This window comes from Lissotriton helveticus, chromosome 7 (genome assembly GCF_964261635.1).
Source record: "Lissotriton helveticus chromosome 7, aLisHel1.1, whole genome shotgun sequence".
NCBI classification, from domain to species: Eukaryota; Metazoa; Chordata; class Amphibia; order Caudata; family Salamandridae; genus Lissotriton; species Lissotriton helveticus.
This window is the reverse complement of record NC_136068.1, coordinates 574,251,598-574,278,758: the sequence shown is the minus strand read 5'-3', so window position 1 is coordinate 574,278,758 and position 27,161 is coordinate 574,251,598. Positions and strand designations below refer to the sequence as shown.

The following is a 27,161-nucleotide window of genomic DNA, read 5'->3' as shown; positions in this document are numbered from 1 at the left end:
CACCCATTGGGCTCACGGGGTTTCAGCCACCCCCTTCATGTGTGTCAGCCCGGGCGGAGACAGCTTCGCGGGCTGGCGAGCAACTAATTGCAGCCGTACCATGTTGGACTTGGCCCGCCTGGCGGGTTCACCCCTAATCTTTTTGCTTTTAGTATGTGATCTGTGTTAGTGATTTTTGGGTCTCTGCGAGCTTTTACCCTGTGTCCCAGAGTAAAGTGCGTGTGTGTAGTGAGGCTGGCCTGCCCTCCCATAGGAATGCATGGGGAATGTGTATGTCCATGTTAATTCCTGATGTGTGGGGAGTGCAGGCTCGAGTTTGGTATGTGCGAACTCGTGAGAGTGAATGCTGCACAATGGTATATGCGGCGTGTATGTGTCTAGTGGGGAAGTGCCACTTCTAGACATTGATGTGTGTGTGCAGTGAGGGTGCTGGAGCGTGATTGGCTGGAGCTGGCTGGCAAGCCTGGCTCCAGGAAGTCTGGATGGGTCTGCCCAGGAGTGAGTGGAGAGATCAGCATGAGTGATGTGAGGGAGGGCTGCACCTTGTTCCTGAATGGGGCTGGGCTTTCCCCACACAATGCTGGCTCCGCCCCCTGTGGTGCGTCTAACGACCCTGGCCTCCCTAGTGAATGGAAGGGGTGGTTGAGCCATCAAGAGTGCTCCAAAACAAGCTGCAACTTGTTTCCCCCCACCCTGCACCTCCAAACAAAGGATTTTAGAGTATAAGAAGGGGCTATGTCCCCATGAATGGTGTTCTCTTCCAGGATCCTACCAGAGGGGGCTGCTGCTGTTGCTGGGGCCAGGAGGACCGCCACTTGGAGTGCCTCCCTGCCTGGAGGCCCAGTGAGCTGGCTCTGGGCCCAGCCTTGCCCTTCTGTCTGCCTCCAGAACCTTGCTGGAGCTTTGCTTTTGCCCATAGCGCTGAGAGCGCTTTACTTTTGCCCCTAGCGCTTAAGAGCGCTTTATTCTTGCTGCTAGCGCTTGGGAGCGCTTTTTGTGTTCAGGCAGGTGCCCACCCTGCATTTTGCGCTGCCAGGGACCTTGCCACTGTGTTTCTTGCGGGGATCCCAAGCGGCTGCCCACACCGCAGATTTGCCGTATTTATTTATTTGACGGGAGCCCACCCTGTGTTGAAATCACCCCCGCGGCCCCGAGCTCTCCTCGGACCCCGAGAAAGGAGTCGCCAGCGTCACAGCCAGGCCGCGCTGGTATTGCCCCAGCCGGCCGAGCCTCTCGCCGCATCATCGGGAGAGGAGGGAGAAGCAGGAAGCAGCCTGCATTGTCCGTCCCGAGGCTCGCGAGCGAAGGGAGAGCCCCGGGAAAAGAGAACCGTCCAGCCGCAGCCCCGGAGAGTCCCGAGGAGTAGGAGCTCTCCGTCTACAGTCGCCACCCAGAAGAGCCCAGCAGAGAGGAGCTGACGCCGCAAGGAGCCACCGCCTCCGACAGCCGGTGAGTGCGGGTGGGCTCCATGTCGCTCCTCTGCTCGGGGAAGTGCCGGGGGCTCAGAGGCAGGTTGGTGTGCTCAGAGCAGCCCCGGTTGGCAGTGGGCCGCTCCCACGATCTCCGGGGGCAGTTGGTTCTTTTTCGAGTCCCCCAGGGCGGGACTCCAACGTCCTGGGCGCAGTGTGCATTTGTAGCCCCGAGAGGCTCCCCACGCCCGCAATTGGTTTACGTGCCTGCGAGGCTCGAGCGGGCATTTGCAAGATCGAGTCCCCCAAGGGGGACTCCGACATTCCGGGCACAGTTGCTACGAGCCCAGTGAGGCTCGAGTGCCAGTTCTTTGTTTCACGAGCCCAGAGAGGCTCAGGGTGCCATTCTGTCCTAACGAGTCCAGAGAGGCTCGAGTGCCAGCCCACATTTGTTCTAGAGCCAGAGAGGTTCACCGCCCATATTTGTTTTAGAGCCCAGAGAGGCTCTTGAGTGCCATCCTGTGTTCTTGAGGCCACGAGGCTCCAACGTTGGCATCATCAGTATTCTCAACTGCCCAGCACTTCGTGGGCAGTTGCCACGTTTAGGCTTGTGTTCCTGGCTGCCTGCGCAGCCTGCCTGACATTTGGACTAAGGGGATTTGAGCCCTTGTGAGGCCAGTTGGCCTGAGTCAGTTCTAGTGTTGTGCCTATGGGCACCTTGCGCAATCTGTGATTTATGTGCCAATGTGATTACTGCGTAATTGCTATACCTACACCTCTGAATGTTTTGATGCATCATGTGTTTTGCTTCTTTCCCTTTGCTATGTGTTGATGCTTAGTTGATTGCTTTTCCTTCCATAGGTCCTGATAATAAGGTCCTAGTTCCCTGCGTGATTTTCCTAGAGTGGTTCGGGTTACGTAGGAGGTATTTACCTTTTACCAGGAAGTCCTGGTTATGTGCTACATGTGCTATTTTGGTGCTACAGTCATTATATGCTTTATGTGCTGAGTATTATTTCTACAAAGTATTATTGCTACAAGTGCTAGTTCTAAAAGTGCATACCCCTGACAGTGGTCTAGGTGGCCCTGTCCTGTACATAATCCCTTGTAAATTCTGCCCGTGCCTGTTGGCACATTGTAACAGTGTGTGTTTTATCTAATGTGTTTTTTTATTATAATACAAAGGCTATTTTTATATATAACCTTGTGTGGAGTTTCCTTTGTGGTTGGCCTTGGGTGTTGTTGCCGGGGGTGCGCGCGCAAACACTTAACCTACATAGCCTCCAAGTTTAGCCTGGCTGCTCGCGTCACGTTAACTAGAGGGTGAGCAGGGGTTATCTTGGTGTGTGACTCCCTTGCCCTGACCTTAGAACTGGTGATCTCTGACTGACTTTGGCGCGAGCCTTGGCCAGCCGGGGGTCCCGGTTCTAACATTGGTGGCAGGCGGTGGGATAAGGATTTGTGTTTGCGTTGTACCACAGTTGCAGCTGGCCGCACTACAAAACTCTGCATTTTTAGATAACCACATTTTGGGGATTATTGTTTTTTGGTGAAGTTCCATTATTTCTTCTCCTGAAGAGTGTCATTTTATAATTGTGTCCAGGACATTTGTTCCCCGCCCTGCTCCCAGAGTTTGGTACCTGTGTAGCTTATGGTCAGGTTGAGAGGTCAGGGGTGGTAGAAACTGCCTTACCAGTCCGAGGAGAGGGTGTGTGTGGATGAATGGTGTGTTTCCCTGGACAAATGAGTATGAGTTCTCTTTGATAGGGAGATTGTTGAAAACTTTGAATTGTGTACTCTTACTTCCGACTGTTAGGTCCCCTGTGTTGCACATGTCTGTGAGCATCCTGCCAAGATGGAATCTCCTTTTAACCTCTGTGGCCTATTTAGGTACAGTATGCATGAGTTGGTACGGTTTTGTGAGGAGAGAGACATCACAGTGAATGAGTCAGACACCCAGTCCAAGCTTAGGGATAACCTGATCCTTAGGCAGAAGGATGACTGGGAACGTGAGCACAGTGAGAAAGAGAGGGCCCGGGCCGCACGCCATGAGGGTGGTAGGTCTGAGGGGAGCCCTGAAGAGTCTGAAGCGGAGGATGAGTTTGACATGAATGGGCACCAGCAGAGAGCGAGGACCCCATAGATAGGGAGTCCCTTGCTGGGTCCAGTGTCCGATGCTGCACCCCATCCCTTTCCCTGTCCCCAGAGGAGTGGTTGGATAGGAGGGAAGAGAGGGAGTACCAGCTGGCTATGGAGAAGCTCAGGTTAGAGCATGCCTGAGAGATGGCGCAGCTGGGTGTACAGGAGCAGATTGCAGAGGCTGAGAGGGCCTTGGCCAGGGAGAAGATAGCCCTAGAGGGTAGGTTATCCCCTGACCGCAGTCATAATTTTCTGGATCCCCCAGGGAGGGTTGAGTCCAGTGGTGGCAGTTATTTAAATTTCAGTGTAGGAAGTCCCGCTCCCAGTTTCCCGAGTATGGCTCCTGTTTCCGAGGAAGAGGAGTGTAGGTTGAAGTTCAGGGACAGTAGGAAACTGTCTCACCAGTCTTGGGAGGAGTTTGCAGGGGACTTTCAGTGGGCACTGATTGGGTGGTTAGAGGTTCCCACGGACATGAGTTTGACAAACTATTTGATATTGTTCTCAAAGAGCAGGTGCTCAGTCGTTGTTGGCCGGAGTTGTGCCAGCACCTGTTGAGGTATGATTCCTTTTGCCCTTGGAGCTTGCCAAGGAAGCAGACCGCTGGGAAAGTACCAAAAGGTCTTTAGAGTCATTGGTGAGTGATTCCGAAAGTAGTGGTTCAGGTGTCCTCCAGCCCAACGTGGTGGAGGAGGGTCAGAGTGACCCAGCTAGGTCCCAGTATAGTGAGAGGGGTGGAGAGGCCGACTACCTGGCTCAGTGGAGCAGGAGTCAGTGGGTGGCTGAGAGTCCCCAGATGCCCGAAGCCCTGTCTCAGAACCTGGGTGGTTTCTTGAGGGAACACCAGGTTGGGGACCTAGGCTGTCCTGTAAGTCCACTTGACTGAGATCTCCTAGTGAGTAGAGGACCTGGAGCATCTGTAAGCGGAGCTTCTATGGTTCTAGAGTCTGGCAGTACCGCTCCGGTGGGGAGGGTACAGGAGTCCAGTGCAAGGAGTGATTGGGGAAGAGTATGTGAGTCCCCAGAAGTCCTGGAGTGCCAGGCAATTATTCCACTGGAAGGTTTTAGACCAGAGGTTGGAAGGCCTGGTTCAGGATCCACCTGACCTGAAGGGTAGGAAATCTGTAAGCAGCGTCCTGACCAGTTCTTCTTCCAGAGGTACCTCCCCGGTTGGGAGGGAGCAGGACATTGGAAGAGGGTGCAGAGGGTGGGAGAGCCTACCTCGGACCCCGGTGCAACCTGAGGGGTTAAACCCTAGGTTGGGAGTGTGGTGTTCTGAGGGTACCCCTCGCAGGAGGAGGAGGAACCCCAGAAGAAGAGGTAAGGGGAGGAGAGCCTTCCCTGAGACTCCTGGTCCGCCTGAGGTTGTAGACCCTAGGCTGGAGAACCAGTGGCAGTCTAGCCCTGTCTTGCAGACAGGAAGAGTGGAGAGTGGCTACTATGTGCCAGGGGTTACTACCCCCACTCTGTGAGTAGGCAGGAGCCAGTGGCACCTGGGTGGCCTAGGGCCTGGTCCTGGCCGCGGACAACTGGGAAGTACCAGTGGGGTAGCCCAGTTAGTCCTTACAGTAGCTTTAGAAGGATCCCTAGGGGTTCGCCGTGGCGTAGAACAGGAGGGTGTCCCGGCAGTGGCGGGCCCGCGTCCGTCTTCTATCGCCCAAAGCAGGGAAGTCCATCACGGTGGTGATTGGCCTACCCTGCGTTTTGGCTGGAAGGGGGTTGTGTTGGACTTGGCCCTCCTGGCGGGTTCACCCCTAATCTTTTTGCTTTTAGTATGTGATCTGTGTTAGTGATTTTTGGGTCGCTGCGCACTTTTACCCTGTGTCCCAGAGTAAAGTGTGTGCGTGTAGTGAGGCTGGCCTGCCCTCCCATAGGAATGCATTGGGAATGTGTATGTCCATGTTAATTCCTGATGTGTGGGGAGTGCAGACTCGAGTTTGGTATGTACGAACTCGTGAGAGTGAATGCTGCGCAATGGTATGTGCGGCGTGTATGTGTCTAGTGGGGAAGTGCCACTTCTAGACATTGATGTGTGTGTGCAGTGAGGGTGCTGGAGCGTGATTGGCTGGAGCTGGATGGCAAGCCTGGCTCCAGGAAGTCTGGATGGGTCTGCCCAGGAGTGAGTGAAGAGATCAGCATGAGTGATGTGAGGGAGGGCTGCACCTGGTTCCTGAATGGGGCTGGGCTTTCCCAACACAATGCTGGCTCCGCCCCCTGTGGTGCATCTAACGACCCTAGCCTCCCTAGTGAATGAAAGGGGTGGTTGAGCCATCAAGGGTGCTCCAAAACCAGCTGCGACTGGTTTCCCCCCACCCTGCACCTCCAAACAAAGGATTTTAGAGTATAAGAAGGGGCTATGTCCCCATGAATGGTGTTCTCTTCCAGGATCCTACCAGAGGGGGCTGCTGCTGTTGCTGGGGCCAGGAGGACCGCCACTTGGAGTGCCTCCCTGCCTGGAGGCCCAGTGAGTTGGCTCTGGGCCCAGCCTTGCCCTTCTGTCTGCCTCCAGAACCTTGCTGGAGCTTTGCTTTTGCCCATAGCGCTGAGAGTGCTTTACTTTTGCCCCTAGCGCTTAAGAGCGCTTTATTCTTGCTGCTAGCGCTTGGGAGCGTTTTTTGTGTTCAGGCAGGTGCCCACCCTGCATTTTGCGCTACCAGGGACCTTGCCGCTGTGTTTCTTGCGGGGATCCCAAGAGGCTGCCCACACCGCAGATTTGCCATATTTATTTATTTGACGGGAGCCCACCTCGTGTTGAAATCATCCCCGCGGCCCGAGCTCTCCTCGGACACCGAGAAAGGAGCCGCCAGCGTCACAGTCAGGCCACGCTGGGATTGGCCCAGCCGGCCGAGCCTCCCGCCGCGTCATCGGGGGAGGAGGGAGAAGCAGGAAGCAGCCTGCATTGTCCGTCCCGAGGCTCCCGAGCGAAGGGAGAGCCCCGGGAAAAGAGAACCGTCCAGCCGCAGCCCCGGAGAGTCCGGAGGAGCGGGAGCTCTCCGTCTACAGCCGCCACCCAGAAGAGCCCAGCAGAGAGGAGCTGACGCCGCAAAGGAGCCACCGCCTCCGACAGCCGGTGAGTGCGGGCAGGCTCCGGGTCGCTCCTCTGCTCGGGGAAGTGCCGGGGGTTCAGATGCAGGTTGGTGTGCTCAGAGCGGCCCCGGTTGGCAGTGGGCCGCTTCCACGATCTCCGGGGGCAGTTGGTTCTTTTTCGAGTCCCCCAGGGCATGACTCCAACGTCCCGGGTGCAGTGTGCATTTGGAGCCCTGAGAGGCTCCCCACGCCCGCAATTGGTTTACGAGCCTGCGAGGCTCGAGGGGGCATTTGCAAGATCGAGTCCCCCGAGAGGGACTCCGACCTTCCGGGCACAGTTGCTACGAGCCCAGAGAGGCTCGAGTGCCATTTCTTTGTTTCACGAGCCCAGGGAGGCTCAGGGTGCCATTCTGTCCTTACGAGCCCAGAGAGGCTCGAGTGCCAGCCCACATTTGTTCTAGAGCCAGAGAGGCTCACCGCCCATATTTGTTTTAGAGCCTAGAGAGGCTCTTGAGTGCCATCCTGTGTTCTTGAGGCCACGAGGCTCCAACGTTGGCATCATCAGTATTCTCAACTGCCCAGCACTTCGTGGGCAGTTGCCACATTTAGGCTTGTGTTCTTGGCTGCCTGCGCAGCCTGCCTGACATTTGGACTAAGGGGATTTGAGCCCTTGTGAGGCCAGTTGGCCTGAGGGTCAGTTCTAGTGTTGTGCCTATGGGCACCTTGCGCAATCTGTGATTTATGTGCCAGTGTGATTACTGCGTAATTGCTATACCTACACCTCTGAATGTTTTGATGCGTCATGTGTTTTGCTTCTTTCCCTTTGCTATGTGTTAATGCTTAGGTGATTCCTTCCATAGGTCCTGATAATAAGGTCCTAGTTCCCTGCATGATTTTCCTAGAGTGGTTAGGGTTACATAGGAGGTATTTACCCTTTACCAGGAAGTCCTGGTTGTGTGCTACATGTGCTATTTTGGTGCTACAGTCATTATATGCTTTATGTGCTGAGTATTTTTCCTACAAAGTATTATTGCTACAAGTGCTAGTTCTAAAAGTGCATACCCCTGACAGTGGTCCAGGTGGCCCTGTCCTGTACATAATCCCTTGTAAATTCTGCCTGTGCCTGTTGGCACATTGTAACAGTGTGTGTTTTATCTAATGTGTTTTTATTATAATACAAAGGCTATTTTTATATATAACCTTGTGCGGAGTTTCCTTTGTGGTGGGCCTTGGGTGTTGTTGCCGGGGGTGCGTGTGCAAACACTTAACCTACATAGCCTCCAAGTTTAGCCTGGCTGCTCGCGTCACTTTACCTAGTGGGTGAGCAGGGGTTATCTTGGTGTGTGACTCCCTTGCCCTGACCTTAGAACTGGTGGTCTCTGACTGACTTTGGCGCGAGCCTTGGCCAGCCGGGGGTCCCGCTAAAGACCATTTACTTGAAAATGCGGCTTTTGTTGTATGTTCACCCTTCTTACAGCCACTCTGTCTATGGTTAGAAGAATTACCCCCTCCCCGAAATATTTTTCAGCCCCTCCGAAATTTGGCTCAAGTTGCCCGCCATCCCCAGGCACAGGAATGCAAGAAGTTTTACACCACGCTAAACAGGAAGTGACGTAGGCCGCTGTCACCCTGCCTAATGGATCAAGGCCTTCCGACAGCAGAGGCAGCTGAGCTGGGGCTCTACTCATGGAAAGTCGGCATCGCTGGCAGTAAGACCAGGAAACTTGTTGTTACCGTGCTCGGAGACAGCACAACTGCAGTACAAAGAGCTGTTATACATTTTTTTTTAAATCAGGCCATTAACGCCGAAACGACGGAGAACATTTTGAAAATAAAAACAGGACCATAATAAACATGGGTGCTAATGACCCCGAGGCCTAGTGTGAGGAGCGGGTCCTGACCAACAGGGACTGTGGAAAGAGCCCCAGTGTAATAGAGGGAGTGGGTCCCCTTTGAGGTGACGTCGGGCCACCAAAGATTTGAACTCTGAGGCCCTGATAACTGGTGGCCTTGGGTATGGTGGAGTAATCACTGCACCCCATAAAATATGAAATCCACGGGCGCCAAATGTATTGCAAGTTAGACACCAGGGTGGGGAATAACGTCTGGATTACAGTGTTTATCGCACCACAATCCGCATGTCTCGGTTTTTATCAGTGTTTTCTAGCAGGTTTGAGACTTGCTGAAGTATACTGAGGCTGCGATTACGGCTAGGGATAAACAACATCACAATATTTTTAAATGCGGTCCCTGTGCGAATCCAATTTCCCAGGCCACTCGTAACAAGCGCCTAGATGTCAACCCTAAATAATGGGAGTGCTGCCTTCTCAGAGCGCATAGACTGGAGCCCGCGCACAATGCACGCAGCTCATGTTAACAAAGGATGCTCTGTGCATTTTAGGGCTTTAGGAACGCTAAGTAAACAACGTGTCAACCCGTGAAAGAAAGAGGAACCGCTTCATCGAGAAGTGAACCGGGTAACAATGGCGGGAAATCGCGCCTAGAGGAGGCACCGCTTCTTAAAAGCCTCATTACACTGATAGCTTATTATAGATAATTATTCAAACATTTTATGCTATTAAAAAATAAAAACAAGCACAAGTGCACGCGGCAGCAGGGGGAGGGGAGAGAGGAGGGGGCCTGCGCGATTCACTTGCGGGAGTGAGCGGCTGGCGCCGCGATAATTGATAACACATGGCGCCAATGAATCGGCAGACGTGCAAGCGTTGCCGTTGGAAGCAATGCAACGCGTGCACATTTTTTACGGGAAAGCTATGCCAATTACTAAAGGTCTCTTTCCTATGCCGGAAGCGCATGTGCGCTGCATAGGTGAGACCTAAAAAGTACCATGCGAACAAGCTTTGTGTGTTAAAAATGTACATAGGTGCATCTTGGACTGTAAGATTGGGTGACTCTGAGCTTGTGATTTGATTTTCCAACAATCATGTGCAGTACCCAACTAAAAACCATGATGCAATAAGGCAGAAATGACCAGGTCTTATGCAGGACTTCAAGTGGGATGAAAAAGGCGGGGGTCTTTAAAAGGGGTGTGGCATATGTACTTATGAGCGTGGCTTAAATACATTTTTTTCCAACCATCTTTTATAGCACAGTTTATTTAAACACATACTTTATTGATTTCTCAGGGTGCCACATCTAGTGTGGGCGTGAAAATTAGGGGTGCATAGGCCAAGCAACAAATATTCAATAAGCAGAAAAAAAATCTCTAAACTCAGATTAGATTCATTCAAGAAATGGGCTGTAACCTATGCAAGGCAACAGTATTATAGCATCTACATGCAAGTGAAGATTTAACAAAAGTTAATTGTCATTTAATGGCAGTATGTAAACCTTATAATTCAAAAGAATATTTCTTAGTAACCCCCCCTCTCTTCATCTGGTTTACCCCATTATCTTTAGCATATTCCGAGCTCAGCTGGGCAAAAAATTCCCCTCTCTGGAGGATTCAATCATCCAGCGAGGCATTTTCATTACCGCCAGGTCGTATGACCGACCGCGGTGGGCGGCCGGGCATGGCTGTATGTCAGGGGGAGGGGTAATCGTGTTTTATTTGTGTTGTTGAATAGGGGGTCCAATTGCCTTAAGTGCTTCAAGCATTAGGTCCCATTCCATGGAGATCTGTGTTTTACTTAGGCCCCTATATTCTTCTCTCTTGATGGCTGCACTTTCTGCACCATCGGACTACCTCCACGTGCCATGAGTGTAGTGTTGGGGGAAGGGACGACTTCCACCTCATAGTGATTGAGTGCTTCGCTATGAGAAGGGCCGAATCAGCAAACCACATCTGTTCTTTCTGTGACTTGGGGCATCGGTAAAGGTCCAACAGTCATAGCACTGTATACATGGTATTACATGACTTGTAAAACAGTGACCCTGAATCATAGCTGGATGGTAGCATAAGCCATACCGATATATAACTATATAACCAGGGCTTTATGTATGATGAAACAAGCATTGGCAAAGCCAATAGTTCTTGGCAATCCGAGTGCCATTGGCATTGTGAATGACATTTAGCTATATGTTATAGAGCAGAGGGGCTGTGTGGTGGAATTATGTGGGTTGGATTGTATTGTTTATTGTGGAATTGTGTGGCATGGTATTGTGTGGTGTTGAGTGAAGTTATGCGTAGTGGAATTATGTTGCATGGTGTGCAGCGAAAATATGTGAATAGCAATTATGTGGTATGCAGTGTACTGGGGTTATGTGGAGTGGGATTGTGTGTCATGCAGTGTAATTTTGGGGATTGCTATTTGTGGAGTGGTATGTAGTGGAATTTAATTATGTGGTGTGATAGGAAATTATGTGGTGTGGATTGAATGTGTGTGGTGTGTTGTGCAATTGTGCTGGAGAGTTGAATTATGTGTCAAAATATGTGGTGTGGATTGTAAACGTGTAGAGTTGAATTGTGTGGCATGGAACTGTGTGGCGTTTTGTCAAATGAAAGAAATCAACATCTGCTGTCAGGTCTCGTCCTTGAGAGACAACAACTGCATCATGCCTTTAAAATTGAACCACTATACAGCTCAGTGCACTACCCACTAGTGAATTTCCTGGCATGATAGCAGAATAATTTATATGCTGATTCATGGGGATGGTGCCCTGTTCAACAGCACATAAACCATGCAGGCTGAGTCACAGTAGCCACACCGTGGAGGAGCAAAGTCCTGAGTGGTTTGGTGCTGTGTACTAGAGTAATCTTTCCCCGACTTTACAGGGTAAGGCTACTGGTTGCTAACTGTAACAGTAGCTTCACATGCCCTGTCCCCCCAGGTCAACAAAGGCTGTGTCGCTGGTGAACGTTTTTATCGGGGCAACTCTTAAAAGCAAAAAACACTGTGCTGCATAGGATACGAATCCACAATCAAAGCAGACATATTAGGAAACACAAAACAAAACATTTTGGCACAACAAACATTATAGCCTGGAATGGTCAAAAACTTAAATCTGAGCAAAAGCATTTTTCTTTAACCAAAACACGCTGCACACTTTTTCACAAGATAAAGCTAGCATATAGACAGAAAAGCTATGGCTTTCAAAATGCTTGCACAATGATGATGTGGGTGTGTTTTTGTATCCATATGTATAGAGGTAAAATGCATAATTCCGAGAGTTCTACTAATGGATCAATTTAAACTTACATTAAGAATCCCTGGCAGGATTGTCAAGAAAACAAATTAGCAGACTTAATTTAAAAGAACAAAAATCTTGCTGCTTTTAGATGTAAACAATAATGTGAATTTGCAATTATGATTCACATAGGACACTTTAGATACAATTAAAGTTACTGTCACCCATTCAAAAGTATTACTCATTTTATCAACCTAGGAACAATGAAAAACCATTGTCCTGCAAATCATACACAGCTCTCAGCAGCAAGCATTTAAGTCACATGTATGTTACCTTTTTAGTATAGGGCATTATTCACCCCTGTATGCCTGCACCCCTGTAAGATACCTTAGCAGAAAACATAAGTGATATATAAAACTTGGTGGTTGAATTGCACTTATTTGGCTATTTGACAAGATCAGACTGTGTTTCATATTGATCACATCCGAGTTTGCTTTAAAACTTTTCATTTTGGAGCTGAACTTGTGTTCTAATGGTAGGTTTCATAATATAAAGTCCCAGAGTGAAAAATATGGTATGAAGATTAAATACTCATACCGCTTCCTTCAGGCGAATGTAGAATGCCTTCTGTCTTCCCCGTTTTCATGCAGAAGACGACTCTTTCGGTTTCACTTTTGCATCTATCCAGAAACCAGTGATCCTAACGACCTCCAATTCTTCATTAGGTCTCGGCTAGCGTAGGCTGTGCACATGCGCAGTCTCGCTGGTGAGATTTAATGACTCTGAGTAGCGAGGGTAAACCCCGCCCCTCTTCTCCATTGGCTGGCCTCGTAAACGGCGGCCAGCCATTGGAGAAGAGGTCTCAGTGTCATCATTCTCTCCATCTAAGCCCTGTCCTTTTCGGATTGGGGGGCGTGTTTTTTAGGTTTGTTCTACCCTCCTCTCCACTGGCTGGAATGGTAAACAACAAGTCAAAAACACGCCCGTTGTTTACATTGCAGCCAATGGAGAAGAGGGGAGAAAGAAAAACCACACCCCCCAATCGCCAAAGGACGGGGCTTACAGACATGGCGAGCGCTTGTTCTTAACATAGACAATTCTAGCACATAAAACTGGGTGCGAAGCTTTACAAAAACACAGGTCTAACTGGCGTATGAGGGAGGTGGTTCGTTGTGACCGGGCACCTGACAGGCAGCTCATTCCAGCGGCACGGAGGGAGGGCAGCGCCCTTGCTGTGAGGTTGGCATGAGTCCGGCCGGAGCAGCGTAGTGGGCAGTGGCGCTTGTCCAAGTGCCGAGAATCTGCCTGAATCACAAGGCACCCTGCCCTGCCCTGCCCCTCTTCAGTGGTGGGCACGCTTCACCCTTGTGACAGGGTTTTGTAATTAGCACACACACAATAGAGACCCTCTAATGAAAGACCGTGCTTTTACCACAGGTTCTTCTCGGTGTGTTCCTCCTCTGCATGCCATCCATACCCCCATGACCCCACTTCTCCCGACACCTCTCAGCATGTGAGGCGCTCCTCCGAATCACCTCAAACCTGGGGTTTTAAGTTTGTGAGAACATAAACACCACGTACGGTAGAGCGGAGGAGGTAAAGTTTGGGTTTGGCGTGGAGCGGGGCTGACAGGGAGCTGCCGCCGCCCCCTCGCTCTCCGTCGGTGGAGAGCCTGCCCCGGGCTGGGAGGGCACAGCGGGGTTGGTGCGGAAGTGGGGGAGGCGGCGGCTGGAGCTCCCCACCCGGCTGCTCATTTATGCTGCACCGCTGCCGGGGCTAGAGGAGGATCCAGGGCGGTGCACGGCAGCACCAGGGCAGAGCAGGCACCGTCGGCCCCAGAGCGGTGCAGGACTGGGCGTGGACGCCAGCACAAAGGAGGCTCCGAGAGAGGACCGAGAGCTGTGCCGACCGGGCAGAGGAGGGGAGGGACCCTCCCGCAGGAGCAAAGGGCACCCACCCCAGCCGCACTGCTGGAATGCGCCGGGTCTGAGCCCTGCTGCCATCGTCCCCTCTCCCTGGCTCGGCTGGCGGGCTCCTCCGAGATGCCAACCGCCAACTCCGTGCAGCCCCCCAAGCCGCACCTCTACCCCCGGCTGTGCCCCGGGGCTCCTCCCGAGCCACGCCGCAGGGAATCCCCCAAGCAGGGATCCCGGGGGCCGGCGGGCTGGAGTATACCCCACCGCCCAGGCTGGAGCACGGGCAGGCCGCGAGCAAGAAGCCTGAGTCCCCGCTCCCACCACAGCAGGACGGCGCCTCTTTCTCGCCCCCCTCGGGGTCCTATTTCCACTCCTTCTTTATTCAATTGGAAAGTATTGTTTGCGTTCTTTAGGTATTTCCCCTACACTGTCCATGTTGCAAGAGATCAGTTCTTAGTCGGGGGTAAGGGGTGCGCTGTTGAATATTGACTCAGAAGTTAGTTTTAGCCGAAAATGTGTGGTTGCTGTCCAAAAACATTCATTAAAGTCAGTGGTCCCTTAAGACACTGGCTGCTCCAAGCCTAGGTGTGAGACTCATGAATGCAAAAGAGTGACTGCTGCAAAGTGTGAGACTCACATCGACTGCTCCAGGGTGTGGTATTCACATTAAAGGCCAAGAGTTAATTTGCCGCGCGGTGCAAAACAGATGGGGACCTGAAAGGCAGACAGCGTGAGGCTGAAAAACCGGATGGTGAGGTCAGCGCGGTGAGCCCTCTGTAAGCTCAAGGGCATTTGAATCACGAATACACTACGCGGCAGCTCTTGCCGTGGCAGAGGGGCTCCATCTCCAGCAAGCTTTGAGGGCAGGGAGAGGCTTTGGAGAGAAACGACTTCACTCGTGAGAAGCAGTGCTGACCTGCAATGAACTTTTTGCCTGACAGGTGAACCTCTCCCACTTGAGGAATACAAAGCGCCTAATTATTGTTGTACTAACACGGACTCTACTTAAGAGATGACCGCTATGCTGTATCCAGGACTACAGTGACCATCATGCCTTTGGCATTACCTGTGAGCCACGCCCACTGGGGGCGTTTTTTCAGCAAATAAAAGTGTTGGGAAAGAAACAGCAAGTTTTCTGTGTGTACTTCTAGCAACCCATGATTACGGGGCGTCCACAGCCTCGAAACGCGTCGGGCATGGTGCAAAACAGATGGGGACCTGAAAGGCAGACAGCGTGAGGCTGAAAAACCGGATGGTGAGGTCAGCGCGGTGAGCCCTCTGTAAGCTCAAGGGCATTTGAATCACGAATACACTACGCGGCAGCTCTTGCCGTGGCAGAGGGGCTCCATCTCCAGCAAGCTTTGAGGGCAGGGAGAGGCTTTGGAGAGAAACGACTTCACTCGTGAGAAGCAGTGCTGACCTGCAATGAACTTTTTGCCTGACAGGTGAACCTCTCCCACTTGAGGAATACAAAGCGCCTAATTATTGTTGTACTAACACGGACTCTACTTAAGAGATGACCGCTATGCTGTATCCAGGACTACAGTGACCATCATGCCTTTGGCATTACCTGTGAGCCACGCCCACTGGGGGCGTTTTTTCAGCAAATAAAAGTGTTGGGAAAGAAACAGCAAGTTTTCTGTGTGTACTTCTAGCAACCCATGATTACGGGGCGTCCACAGCCTCGAAACGCGTCGGGCATGGTGCAAAACAGATGGGGACCTGAAAGGCAGACAGCGTGAGGCTGAAAAACCGGATGGTGAGGTCAGCGCGGTGAGCCCTCTGTAAGCTCACGGGCATTTGAATCACGAATACACTACGCGGCAGCTCTTGCCGTGGCAGAGGGGCTCCATCTCCAGCAAGCTTTGAGGGCAGGGAGAGGCTTTGGAGAGAAACGACTTCACTCGTGAGAAGCAGTGCTGACCTGCAATGAACTTTTTGCCTGACAGGTGAACCTCTCCCACTTGAGGAATACAAAGCGCCTAATTATTGTTGTACTAACACGGACTCTACTTAAGAGATGACCGCTATGCTGTATCCAGGACTACAGTGACCATCATGCCTTTGGCATTACCTGTGAGCCACGCCCACTGGGGGCGTTTTTTCAGCAAATAAAAGTGTTGGGAAAGAAACAGCAAGTTTTCTGTGTGTACTTCTAGCAACCCATGATTACGGGGCGTCCACAGCCTCGAAACGCGTCGGGCATGGTGCAAAACAGATGGGGACCTGAAAGGCAGACAGCGTGAGGCTGAAAAACCGGATGGTGAGGTCAGCGCGGTGAGCCCTCTGTAAGCTCAAGGGCATTTGAATCACGAATACACTACGCGGCAGCTCTTGCCGTGGCAGAGGGGCTCCATCTCCAGCAAGCTTTGAGGGCAGGGAGAGGCTTTGGAGAGAAACGACTTCACTCGTGAGAAGCAGTGCTGACCTGCAATGAACTTTTTGCCTGACAGGTGAACCTCTCCCACTTGAGGAATACAAAGCGCCTAATTATTGTTGTACTAACACGGACTCTACTTAAGAGATGACCGCTATGCTGTATCCAGGACTACAGTGACCATCATGCCTTTGGCATTACCTGTGAGCCACGCCCACTGGGGGCGTTTTTTCAGCAAATAAAAGTGTTGGGAAAGAAACAGCAAGTTTTCTGTGTGTACTTCTAGCAACCCATGATTACGGGGCGTCCACAGCCTCGAAACGCGTCGGGCATGGTGCAAAACAGATGGGGACCTGAAAGGCAGACAGCGTGAGGCTGAAAAACCGGATGGTGAGGTCAGCGCGGTGAGCCCTCTGTAAGCTCAAGGGCATTTGAATCACGAATACACTACGCGGCAGCTCTTGCCGTGGCAGAGGGGCTCCATCTCCAGCAAGCTTTGAGGGCAGGGAGAGGCTTTGGAGAGAAACGACTTCACTCGTGAGAAGCAGTGCTGACCTGCAATGAACTTTTTGCCTGACAGGTGAACCTCTCCCACTTGAGGAATACAAAGCGCCTAATTATTGTTGTACTAACACGGACTCTACTTAAGAGATGACCGCTATGCTGTATCCAGGACTACAGTGACCATCATGCCTTTGGCATTACCTGTGAGCCACGCCCACTGGGGGCGTTTTTTCAGCAAATAAAAGTGTTGGGAAAGAAACAGCAAGTTTTCTGTGTGTACTTCTAGCAACCCATGATTACGGGGCGTCCACAGCCTCGAAACGCGTCGGGCATGGTGCAAAACAGATGGGGACCTGAAAGGCAGACAGCGTGAGGCTGAAAAACCGGATGGTGAGGTCAGCGCGGTGAGCCCTCTGTAAGCTCAAGGGCATTTGAATCACGAATACACTACGCGGCAGCTCTTGCCGTGGCAGAGGGGCTCCATCTCCAGCAAGCTTTGAGGGCAGGGAGAGGCTTTGGAGAGAAACGACTTCACTCGTGAGAAGCAGTGCTGACCTGCAATGAACTTTTTGCCTGACAGGTGAACCTCTCCCACTTGAGGAATACAAAGCGCCTAATTATTGTTGTAATAACACGGACTCTACTTAAGAGATGACCGCTATGCTGTATCCAGGACTACAGTGACCATCATGCCTTTGGCATTACCTGTGAGCCACGCCCACTGGGGGCGTTTTTTCAGCAAATAAAAGTGTTGGGAAAGAAACAGCAAGTTTTCTGTGTGTACTTCTAGCAACCCATGATTACGGGGCGTCCACAGCCTCGAAACGCGTCGGGCATGGTGCAAAACAGATGGGGACCTGAAAGGCAGACAGCGTGAGGCTGAAAAACCGGATGGTGAGGTCAGCGCGGTGAGCCCTCTGTAAGCTCAAGGGCATTTGAATCACGAATACACTACGCGGCAGCTCTTGCCGTGGCAGAGGGGCTCCATCTCCAGCAAGCTTTGAGGGCAGGGAGAGGCTTTGGAGAGAAACGACTTCACTCGTGAGAAGCAGTGCTGACCTGCAATGAACTTTTTGCCTGACAGGTGAACCTCTCCCACTTGAGGAATACAAAGCGCCTAATTATTGTTGTACTAACACGGACTCTACTTAAGAGATGACCGCTATGCTGTATCCAGGACTACAGTGACCATCATGCCTTTGGCATTACCTGTGAGCCACGCCCACTGGGGGCGTTTTTTCAGCAAATAAAAGTGTTGGGAAAGAAACAGCAAGTTTTCTGTGTGTACTTCTAGCAACCCATGATTACGGGGCGTCCACAGCCTCGAAACGCGTCGGGCATGGTGCAAAACAGATGGGGACCTGAAAGGCAGACAGCGTGAGGCTGAAAAACCGGATGGTGAGGTCAGCGCGGTGAGCCCTCTGTAAGCTCAAGGGTATTTGAATCACGAATACACTACGCGGCAGCTCTTGCCGTGGCAGAGGGGCTCCATCTCCAGCAAGCTTTGAGGGCAGGGAGAGGCTTTGGAGAGAAACGACTTCACTCGTGAGAAGCAGTGCTGACCTGCAATGAACTTTTTGCCTGACAGGTGAACCTCTCCCACTTGAGGAATACAAAGCGCCTAATTATTGTTGTACTAACACGGACTCTACTTAAGAGATGACCGCTATGCTGTATCCAGGACTACAGTGACCATCATGCCTTTGGCATTACCTGTGAGCCACGCCCACTGGGGGCGTTTTTTCAGCAAATAAAAGTGTTGGGAAAGAAACAGCAAGTTTTCTGTGTGTACTTCTAGCAACCCATGATTACGGGGCGTCCACAGCCTCGAAACGCGTCGGGCATGGTGCAAAACAGATGGGGACCTGAAAGGCAGACAGCGTGAGGCTGAAAAACCGGATGGTGAGGTCAGCGCGGTGAGCCCTCTGTAAGCTCAAGGGCATTTGAATCACGAATACACTACGCGGCAGCTCTTGCCGTGGCAGAGGGGCTCCATCTCCAGCAAGCTTTGAGGGCAGGGAGAGGCTTTGGAGAGAAACGACTTCACTCGTGAGAAGCAGTGCTGACCTGCAATGAACTTTTTGCCTGACAGGTGAACCTCTCCCACTTGAGGAATACAAAGCGCCTAATTATTGTTGTACTAACACGGACTCTACTTAAGAGATGACCGCTATGCTGTATCCAGGACTACAGTGACCATCATGCCTTTGGCATTACCTGTGAGCCACGCCCACTGGGGGCGTTTTTTCAGCAAATAAAAGTGTTGGGAAAGAAACAGCAAGTTTTCTGTGTGTACTTCTAGCAACCCATGATTACGGGGCGTCCACAGCCTCGAAACGCGTCGGGCATGGTGCAAAACAGATGGGGACCTGAAAGGCAGACAGCGTGAGGCTGAAAAACCGGATGGTGAGGTCAGCGCGGTGAGCCCTCTGTAAGCTCAAGGGCATTTGAATCACGAATACACTACGCGGCAGCTCTTGCCGTGGCAGAGGGGCTCCATCTCCAGCAAGCTTTGAGGGCAGGGAGAGGCTTTGGAGAGAAACGACTTCACTCGTGAGAAGCAGTGCTGACCTGCAATGAACTTTTTGCCTGACAGGTGAACCTCTCCCACTTGAGGAATACAAAGCGCCTAATTATTGTTGTACTAACACGGACTCTACTTAAGAGATGACCGCTATGCTGTATCCAGGACTACAGTGACCATCATGCCTTTGGCATTACCTGTGAGCCACGCCCACTGGGGGCGTTTTTTCAGCAAATAAAAGTGTTGGGAAAGAAACAGCAAGTTTTCTGTGTGTACTTCTAGCAACCCATGATTACGGGGCGTCCACAGCCTCGAAACGCGTCGGGCATGGTGCAAAACAGATGGGGACCTGAAAGGCAGACAGCGTGAGGCTGAAAAACCGGATGGTGAGGTCAGCGCGGTGAGCCCTCTGTAAGCTCAAGGGCATTTGAATCACGAATACACTACGCGGCAGCTCTTGCCGTGGCAGAGGGGCTCCATCTCCAGCAAGCTTTGAGGGCAGGGAGAGGCTTTGGAGAGAAACGACTTCACTCGTGAGAAGCAGTGCTGACCTGCAATGAACTTTTTGCCTCTATAGTACTCACTACTACTCTACTACACACTCTATACTCCTCTAAATTAAAACTATCTACTAGTCACTATTAATCACTCTACAACTCACTCTCTACTACTAACTCTCTACTACTCATTTTATAATACCCTACTCACACTATACTAATAACTATATCTACAATATACTACTAACTCGCCACACCTCAAATACTCTATACTACTCACTAAAATACTCTATAATACCTTAATAATAATACTCTCTACTACTCTACTCACTAATAGGAATTTTCTACTACACACTCTCTACTACTCTAAATAATTATACTAATAACTTTCTATAACATTAATCCCTATCACTCTATAGTAGTTACTACTACTCTACTACACACTATATAAAACTATCTACTACTCACTATTACTCATTCTACTACTAACTCTCTAATACTCAAATTATAATACCCTACTACAAAAATTCTAATAACTATGTCTACAAATTACTACTCACTCATTCATACTCACTACAATACTCTGTATTAAAACTCTATAATTCTCTACTACACTATACTAACTACTCACTCTACTACTACTGTAAGCTACTCACACTTTACTCAATGTCTACTACTCTCTAATACTATCAATTCACACTCTACTACTAGCTCAACTAATCACACTCTAATACACCCTCTAACTACTCCCTACTACATACAAGTCACACTCCTCACAACTCACTAAATTACACTATCCACAATTTTATACTCACTCTCTACTACTCTGCTACTCTCTACAACACTCTAACACTAAAAAGTACTAACTAACTACTGCTCTCTAATATATACTCTATTTTAAGTAATTCACTACTCACTATACTAAATATATATACTACTCCATATACTATCTATAACTCACTATACTACATCTATTTATATCTACGTGTGTGTGTGTGTGTGTGGCGCTTTGTGTGTGTGTGTGGCGCACTGTAGGTGTGTGTGGCTCTGTGTCTGTGTGTTTGGCTCTGTGTGTGTGTGGCTCTGTGTGTGCGTATGTGTGGCTCTGTATGTGTGTGTGTGTGGCTCTGTATGTGTGTGTGGGTGGCTCTGTGTGTGTGTGGCTCTGTATGTGTATGTGTGTGGCTATGTGTGGCTCTCTGTGTTTGGCTCTGTGTGTGTGGCTCTGTGTGTGTGTTGCTCTGTGTGTGTGTGTGTGGCTCTGTGTGTGGCTCTGTGCGTGGCTCTGTGTGTGTGTGGCTCTGTGTGTGTGTGTGGCTGTGTGTGTGTGTGGCTCTGTGTGTGTGTGTGTGTGTGGCTCTGCGTGTGTGTGTGTGGCTCTATGTATATGCCTCTGTGTGTGTATATGTATATGTGTGCAAAAACACAAAAGTACTACTCTCACTACTACTCACTATACTACTCTACTACTTATAATACAACTTTCTAAAAGTAACTAATAAGTCCACTACTCACTGTCTACTCACTCTATACAGCTAACTCAACTCACTACTACTTACACAATTACTCTAAAAAAATGTATTACTCAATATTAATACTCACTATTAATGCCTATTACTCTATAGTACTCACTACTACTCTACTGCACACTCTATACTCCTCTAAAATAAAACTATCTTCTAGTCACTATTAATCACTCTACAACTCACTCTCTACTACTAACTCTCTACTACTCATTTTATAATACCCTACTCACACTATACTAATAACTATATCTACAATATACTACTAACTCGCCACACCTCAAATACTCTATACTACTCACTAAAATACTCTATAATACCTTAATACTAATACTCTCTACTACTCTACTCACTAATAAGAATTCTCTACTACACACTCTCTACTACTCTAAAAAATTATACTAATAACTTTCTATAACATTAATCCCTATCACTCTATAGAACTTACTACTACTCTACTACACACTATATAAAACTATCTACTACTCACTATTATTCATTCTACTACTAACTCTCTAATACTCAAATTATAATACCCTACTAAAAAAATTCTAATAACTATGTCTACAAATTACTACTCACTCATTCATACTCACTACAATACTCTGTATTAAAACTCTATAATTCTCTACTACACTATACTAACTACTCACTCTACTACTACTGTAAGCTACTCACACTTTACTCAATGTCTACTACTCTCTAATACTATCAATTCACACTGTACTACTAGCTCAACTAATCACACTCTAATACACCCTCTAACTACTCCCTACTACATACAAGTCACACTACTCACAACTCACTAAATTACACTATCCACAATTTTATACTCACTCTCTACTACTCTGCTACTCTCTACAACACTCTAACACTAAAAAGTACTAACTAACTACTGCTCTCTAATATATACTCTATTTTAAGTAATTCACTACTCACTATACTAAATATATATACTACTCCATATGCTATCTATAACTCACTACACTACTTCTATTTATATATACTACTTTTCATTACTCACTACTACTCTGTCTCTACTACTCACTAACTCCCACATGCTCTCTACACACTATATACTACTCACTCTATACTACTCTCCACTAATCTACACTTTCACTAACTACTATTGCCTACAACTCACTCCTACACTACTCTATACAAGTATACTCTCTATTAATCAACTAGTCACTCTCAACTAACAATTAATCACTGCTAATACTCTCTACTACTCTCTAATGCTTACCTATTGCCATTGTAAATGACAATACCATATATTTATCGGTTTAAAAAAAAAACAATACATGAAAAAAATAACATTTGCAATGCTAATAGCTCTAACTTTAACAAAGACGAGACCATTGCATTGTAAATGCTTGTTTTGATGATAGGAGAGAGCAGCTTTCCAGAAGAGCGAAACTTGGTTTCGGGGGAAGTGTGTAACTATCTCGCCTTAGTGCGATTCATGTCAGTACCTAGACTGACCCCTTTGGCAATTTCTGTATTTTATGTCCACTATCGATGATGCTTCTTGGCAAGGAATAACTCAAGTAATTGGACTGGGAGCACTTGCGGCATGCTAGCGCTATTACTAAAATTTAAAGCACATTTTTAATATGCCCCTTGTTTGCTCACCTGATCTGTCAGCGCTTTCCAATGAATAACAGACCTTTCGCTAATTGAGCGCTGCGTGTTGTTCATTAGGAGGCATCTGTTTTTTTCCAATGTAGAGAGCCACTCTCTCCTACAATGTAGCAACTAACATGCATGGATACACCCCTTTGAGCGGGCTCGACCCGAGAGGATAAATAAATGGCAGAAGACCGCACAGGGTCTTTCCGGCCAAGATAGTGAAAGTAGTGAGTCACACCTTTCTTTGAGCGCTGCTGCGGCCTACCTTACACGTGGCCCTGCCTCGCTACATTGGCGAGGAGGCCGGTCGTGCCTTGCATGCATATCACCCCCTGCCGGGGGCGATATGCATCAGCATCAGCTCAGCATCAGCTGTGAGCCTGAGGAGCCCACCCACATAGCTCTGCTAGTGCCGGCTGTGAGAGGAACTGCCCGGTGCCCCTGCGGGCCTACATTGGGGTCTGTGGCCTGCTTTGCACGCCGCGACTGCCGGTCTGGTGTCTACCGAGGCCAGCTCTGACGTTCCTGCCGCTGTGCCTCGCGCCTGCCCACTCGGCTCCCTAGCAAGGGGGAGCACGTTCAGCCAGCGGCGCTTGCGGCGGCCGCAGTCTGCTGGGGTTAGTGATTGCCGCACGACTCCTGCTCACCGTGTGTGGCTGCACCAACACAGAACGGCACGTTCCTGCCTTCAGCTCCCCCACCTCCGTCTGCCGGCGCCTGGGCATGTGTGCAAGACCCCCAACGATCCCCATAGCCCAATCTATTCCAAGGCCCCGAATTCAAGCTGCCCAGCCTGCTGCCTGTGATTACCGGGGTGACAAAGGAGGTAAAAAAAAAAAGGGGGAGGAAAGGTGGACTTCTCAGTCTGCAAGGAACCGGCATCCATACAGCTGCTGTGAGGAGCATAGGAAAAGGGGAAAGCACACTAGAATCTCATCAGGGCTCACCTGCTCCAACAAGGGTCTGGCGCATGGACTGTTTCCCTTCCTGCAAGCGCAACTAGGAGACGCCAACCACCCCAGTCAGTGGCAACAAGGAAGATGCCTCTTTTGCGCCACCAGGGCCCAGACCAGTTTGTTGCACGTAGCCACACATGAGTGCGCACGCCCACACACAGAATCTCAGCATCACAAACCACGTTGTCGCACCAGTGCACAGAGACACGATAGCCATGAGCAACTCACCCACGACAAGCGCTGCGAGCCAGCAGGCCAGGGAAAGCAATCTGAACAGAGGGGCCTATACACCATCCCCTGGGCACAGCCACACGGCCGTTGCCCCTCTGCCACCTTTTAGCGAAGACTCAGACCCTAACACGGGCGCACCACGATGGTGCGGGTTGGACGGCTCAACCATTACTTTAAAGGTACCAGGGAAACCTATGGCACGGTGAAACGGTCGCTTCTCATCTACTATAGGGGATCAGAAATATACAACCTTTTCGAGATGCTCCCCAACACAGGCAACAACGACGACTACGATGCAGCGGTTGCCACGCTCAACAGGCACTTTGACCCCCAACTTAACCCTGATTTCGGGAAGTTTAAGTTCCGGAGAGTGTCGCAGTTGAACACGGAGTCCGTTGACATGTTCTACGCGGCTGTGCCGGCTGGCCAGCACATGCACCTTCAAGGATCATAGGGAGGAGATACGTGATCAAATCATCCTGGGGTGTCACTCCAAACTCCTGCTAAAACTGATCCTTCGTCAACCTGGGATCTCGCTGGACAAGATGCTTGTCCTAGACCATCCCATGAGCTGTCAGATATGTGAGCTGAGGAAATGGAGGCTGCACTACACACGACAGTTGCAGCATCAAATGCGTCCAGACACGTGCCCATGAAAGAAGCGAAGGTCGAAGCAATCCAATGATGCCCCAACCCAACCCGCCAAGCATAGAGAGCGCAACCTGGTGGGCCGTGCGGATACTGTGGAGCGGACCACTCAGCGGCAGCCATCTGCGGGTTGAAGGGGAAGACATGCTCCTGCTACAGCAAGCTCAACCACTACGCCAAAGTGTGCCGCAGTGGACAGTCCTGGCAAACTCCTTCAAAGAAAAACCAAAAGGGATGATGGACGGAGCGTTGACAATACAAACACTCACCCCCAGTCAACTGATCTGGGTTTAATCCATCACCGTTCTTTAACTCACTCCGCCACCCCAGTTCATACATGGCCATATGCAAATCAGTCTGACCCTGTGCCTCATGGGAACAGTCCAGCCCGAAATGCCAAGCCATGTCTTCCCTGGACTGGAATCAAGCTTCCCAGGATCGGTTTCTGGCATTACAGCCGTCTTCAGCCGGGCTTGCTTGAATCCAGTGGCAAAGTGAGCAAGGGACTCACGTCTTAGCATACCCTGCCAACTTAGGGCAAACAAAGAAAAACCAAAGGGGCTTGATGGACGGAGCGATGACAATACAAACACCCCCAGTCAACTGATCTGGGTTTAATCCATCACCGTTCTTTAGCTCACTCCGCCACCCCAGTTCAGACATGGCCATATGCAAATCAGACTGACCCTGTGCCTCATGGGAACAGTCCAGCCCGAACTGCCAAGCCATGTCTTCCCTGGACCGGAATCAAGCTTCCCAGGACCGGTTTCTGGCATTACAGACGTCTTCAGCCGGGCTTGCTTGAATCCAGTGGCAAAGTGAGCAAGGGACTCACGTCTGAGCATACCCTGCCACACTTAGGGCGAACAAAGCGATACAAAAGGGGATGATGGACGGAGCGTTTGAGCAAATCAAACACTCACCCCCAGTCAACTGATCTGGGTTTAATCCATCACCGTTCTTTAGCTCACTCCGCCACCCCAGTTAAGACATGGCCATATGCAAATCAGTCTGACCCTGTGCCTCATGGGAACAGTCCAGTCCGAACTGCCAAGCCATGTCTTCCCTGGACCGGAATCAAGCTTCCCAGGACCGGTTTCTGGCATTACAGACGTCTTCAGCCGGGCTTGCTTGAATCCAGTGGCAAAGTGAGCAAGGGACTCACGTCTGAGCATACCCTGCCAGCTTAGGGCGAACAAAGAAAAACCAAGGGGGATGATGGACGGAGCGGTGACAATACAAACACTCACCCCCAGTCAACTGGTCTTGGTTTAATCCATCACTGTTCTTTAGCTCACTCCGCCACCCCACTTCAGACATGGCCATATGCAAATCAGTCTGACCCTATGCCTCATGGGAACAGTCCAGCCCGAACTGCTGAGCCATGTCTTCCCTGGACCGGAATCAAGCTTCCCAGGACCGGTTTCTGGCATTACAGCCGTCTTCAGCCGGGCTTGCTTGAATCCAGTGGCAAAGTGAGCAAGGGACTCACGCCTGAGCATACCCTGCCAACTTAGGGCGAACAAAGAAAAACCAAAAGGATGATGGACGGAGAGTTGACAATACAAACACTCACCCCCAGTCAACTGATCTGGGTTTAATCCATCACCGTTCGTTACTTCACTCCGCCACCCCAGTTCAGACATGGCCATATGCAAATCAGTCTGACCCTGTGCCTCATGGGAACAGTCCAGCCCGAACTGCCAAGCCATGTCTTCCCTGGACCAGAATCAAGCTTCCCAGGATCGGTTTCTGGCATTACAGCCGTCTTCAGCTGGGCTTGCTTGAATCCAGTGGCAAAGTGAGCAAGGGACTCACGTCTGAGCATACCCTGCCAACTTAGGGCGAACAAAGAAAAACCAAAGGGGATGATGGACGGAGCGTTGACAATACAAACACTCACCCCCAGTCAACAGATCTGGGTTTAATCCATCACCGTTCTTTAGCTCACTCCGCTACCCCAGTTCAGACATGGCCATATGCAAATCAGTCTGACCCTGTGCCTCATGGGAACAGTCCAGCCCGAACTGCCAAGCCATGTCTTCCCTGGACCGGAATCAAGCTTCCCAGGACGCACCACGATGGTGCGGGTTGGACGGCTCAACCATTATTTTAAAGGTACCAGGGAAACCGATGGCACGGTGAAACGGTAGCTTCTCATCTACTATAGGGGGTCAGAAATATACAACCTTTCGAGACGCTCCCCAACACAGGCAACAACGACGACTACGATGCAGCGTTTGCCACGCTCAACAGGCACTTTGACCCCCAACTTACCCCTGATTTCGAGAAGTTTAAGTTCCGGAGAGTGTCGCAGTTGGACACGGAGTCCGTTGACATTTTCTACGCGGCTGCGCCGGCTGGCCAGCACATGCACCTTCAAGGATCATAGGGAGGAGATACGTGATCAAATCATCCTGGGGTGTCACTCCAAACTCCTGCGAAAACTGATCTTTCGTCAACCTGGGATCTCGATGGCCAAGATGCTTGTCCTAGACCATTCCCATGAGCTGTCGGATATGTGAGCTGAGGAAATGGAGGCTGCACTACACACGGCAGTTGCAGCATCACATGCGCCCAGACACGCGCCCATGAAAGAAGCAAAGGTCGAAGCAATACAACGACGCCCCAACCCAACCGGCCAAGCACAGAGAGTGCAACCTGGTGGGCCGTGCGGATACTGTGGAGAGGAC

The 27,161-nt window shown here is 50.3% G+C and overlaps 1 protein-coding gene across 8 annotated transcripts in view; it reads left to right on the top strand.

Moving 5' to 3' along the window:
- Positions 1-27,161, top strand: part of LOC144768773 (uncharacterized) — a 9,320,023-nt gene that overhangs the window by 8,535,958 nt on the left and 756,904 nt on the right. The gene's annotated exons all lie outside the window — the stretch shown is intronic.